At 50.2% G+C, this 3,421-nt stretch overlaps 1 pseudogene; it reads left to right on the top strand.

The window, feature by feature from the left end:
* The first annotated feature begins 468 nt into the window (after positions 1 to 468).
* Positions 469 to 3,208, top strand: LOC119288402 (annotated as a pseudogene).
* The last annotated feature ends 213 nt before the right edge of the window (positions 3,209 to 3,421 follow it).

Here is a 3,421-nt window from a genome sequence, read left to right as displayed (position 1 = left end):
TGTTCAACGCCGACCCCCTCCCGATAGCTTCAACACGTGGGGGGGTCGATATTACCCCCTCCTAGCTTGAAGCGTTCTCGAGGCCACCCCCTAACCCTTGAAGCGTTGTCGAGGCCACCCCAAACCCTAGAGAAGCAGCGTCGAGGCCACTAATATGATTCCTTATTGTGATTAGCTAGCTAGTTCTACGTTTGCCACTAATATATCCATATCTGTCATGTTTGAATAATAATTTCCATGTTGTAAATATTTGTAGAAACTATGGACACCCCCCGAGACGAAGCACAAGAAGCGTTGTTGAGGGACATAATCGCAGAAGGAAGTGATGCCCTCTCCTCGATGTTTCTCAACGACAACGATGGTCTAGAAGGAGAGGGTGAAGAAGCAGCTGGCCCTCTCCTCATTGATTTACATGGCTCCGATGACCCAATGCCGGTGCAAGAAGGAGAGGGTGAAGAAGTAGACCGTGAGGACGGCTCCGGTGATCACCAAACCGAGTCCGGCCAGGTATATATATTAGTTAAGCCTGTGCTGACTAGCTAATTGATGCATTCATTGTTTTGGTATGTACACATATTAATTAACTCTCGTCTTTGTTCTTTTTTCTAGCCCTCCGGATCGAGCACAACTTCGGTAAAGAGACGAGGCCCGAAGAAAAAGTTGAGCTCGGATGAAAAGTTTGAGATCATACAAATCGCGCGCGACGGCCAACCGATTGAACCCTACCGGACAAAGAAGGCATTTGTTGCTCAGTGTGGGGTTCTAGTTAGGGACAAGATCCCGATCAGCATCCAGCAATGGTATAAGCCTAAGAACTAAGACCCTGAGGTGTCTTATGTCAATGAGATGCAGAAAAAGAATCTTTGGACTGAGCTGAAGTCAAATTTCACCCTACGGCCGGAGGATGATCCGGAGAAGCCAGTTATAGAGCCATTAATCAAGTCTTTTGCTCTGAGGAAGATGGCAGACCTATTCAGGAATTGGAAGAAAGACCTCAATAGGTATGTCGAAAAAAATGAGACACCAGAATTCATTGGCAAATATGAGAAGATCAGAGATGACTGGCCCGCATTTATGGCCCACAAGACATCGGAAAAGAGTAAAAAAATGTCGGCGACAAACAAGAGAAATGCTGAGAAGAAGAAGCTTCACCATCGCACGGGGTCAGGTGGCTACCTCGTAGCCCAGCCTAAGTGGGCCAAGGTTGAGAATGATCTGCTTGATAAAGGGATCGAACCAGAGACAATGAACTGGCCAGAACGTTGCCGGACTTGGTTCTTTGGGGCCGGCGGATCCATGGACCCTATAACAGGGAAGTGCATTTGGACGGAGGAACAATTGGACATACCAGTCAAGAAGCTTCAGCAATATATCGAAGCAGCGCAGCAAGGGACGTTCGTTCCAGACAGGGAGAAGGACGAGCTCACAATGGCCCTCGGCAATCCTGAGCACCCTGGACGGACACGAGGCACGCCAGGCTCCGTTTTGTGGAAGGCTGGATTTCCGGACGCAGGGGGTTACAAAACCCACGAGAGGAGGAAGAAACTGGAGCAGAGCCAACTGCAGTCGCTGCACGAAAGGGTAATGGGGCTAGAGGAACGAGAAGCAGATCGCAGCAAACGACCTGCCGAAGCTTCCCCCGAAGCTACCCCGCCATCTCAGCGGAAAAGCAGCGTGGCTTCCACCGAACTGCTTCAACCAGAGCATGCCTTGACGGCTCCTGCCAGCTATCCCGTGGATGCTATCACGGATGCTGAAAATTGCCACCTTATGGTGCAATGGAGCAATTTGAAGGCCAAGGCGGCTGTTGGCTCTGTTTATCCTACTAAACCCGACTCAACTTTTCACTGCCGGCCGATTCCAGAAGGATATGCTAAGGTGATGGTCGATGAAATAACGGAGGGATTTGAGGACCTCCGGCTTGACCACCCTACCGGTGAAGGGGAGTATCGGCTGGGTTCTGCTCTGAAGACTCCATGCCTATGGCGGAAGGATCTCATCAACCTTCCGAACTGGACGCCTCCGCCTCCTCCTCCTCCTCCGGCGAGTCAGGGCACTCCGCCTCCTCCACCATGAGTGACGATCAGGGCACTCGGCCCGCTCCTTCTCCGGCACGTGGCGGCACTCCGCCTCCTTCTCCGCCTGCGTCGGCGCGCCCGACCAGCCAGCCTCCTCCTTCTCCGCCTCGTCAGCAAGGGCGGAAGAGACCCGCCGCCGCTCCGGCTTCTACGGCGCGTCGCAGTCCTTCTCCTCCACCTCGTAAGCAAGGAAAGAAGACATCCGCTCCGTCTACTCTGCCGGCGTCTAGCAGTACAGCGAAAGGCGGGAGGAGATACAGATTCGGTCCTTCTCTGAACACTCCAGAGAAGTTACCGTACGAGAGGAGCGAGGAGGAAAACGCGAAGATCGCGCAGACCGAAGTGGATGACTGGTTTCAAGGGTTGAAAGCAAAGAGACATCCACCTCCGGAGGAGAAGGTAGATCCGGTGAAAGGGAAGCGCACTCTGGCTGCCCTGACAAAACCACCCAAGTCTCCGCCGAAAGGCAACTATGAGCGCATTATTGGAAAGGCATTTGCCGAAGCGGAGAGGTCGGGAAGTACTAAAAGTGATCAAAGGATGAAAGAATGACGAGCTGGGAAACAAATTGCCCAGCTCGGCGAACAAGCAAAGCAATCGTGCCCCCCGCTCAAGGTGCCTGCTAGCGACATCGTCGATCCGAGGATGGTGCCCGGTTATGGCAATCCTGCAGATTACCTGCCCGACGATGTACATTATGATATCTTGGAGGTGCAGATACAAAGATACGAGTACGGGAAGCCTCTCGTCAAAGATGAAAGTTCTCTATCAACGATGATGCGAAGATTGCATGATTGGTACATGAAAACCTGCAAAGAGTCTGAGGGGAGGAGTACTTTGTATGTGAGAGTTAAAAAGGAGCATGACCTCCTTGGAATTGAACTGTTGCCTATTCCATTTGAGGAGTTCTATCAGTTTTTCAATCAATTGGCCATCGGTAAAGCAACGGTCACCTCCTACTGTCTGTAAGTAGTACTACTTCCGTCATTAAGTCTCTCTATATAATCCAGCCCTTTCATTTGCATGTATTTATAATTATCCTCACTATATTATGCAGATTGAAGATCGCCGAATTGAAGAAAATACAAGTGGGAGATATTGGGTTCATTAACACGTATCTCATAGATGCAACTGAGGTTCAATATCGTGCCCAAGAAACCGAGGCCAACTTGCTACGATCGTTGGAAATAAATGAACACAAAGATATAATACTCTTTCCTTACAACTTCAAGTGAGTGTTACTGTCTTGTGGCATATTCGGTTTCCTTATTAGTCCAGGTTATAGTAATGTAATATTGATGAGTTATGCATGTGTGCGCAGCTACCACTATATTCTCCTAGAG

Source organism: Triticum dicoccoides, chromosome 4A, assembly GCF_002162155.2.
Source record: "Triticum dicoccoides isolate Atlit2015 ecotype Zavitan chromosome 4A, WEW_v2.0, whole genome shotgun sequence".
In the NCBI taxonomy this organism is placed as follows: domain Eukaryota; kingdom Viridiplantae; phylum Streptophyta; class Magnoliopsida; order Poales; family Poaceae; genus Triticum; species Triticum dicoccoides.
The sequence above is the reverse complement of the archived record's forward strand: the minus strand, read 5'-3'. Positions and strand labels throughout refer to the sequence as shown.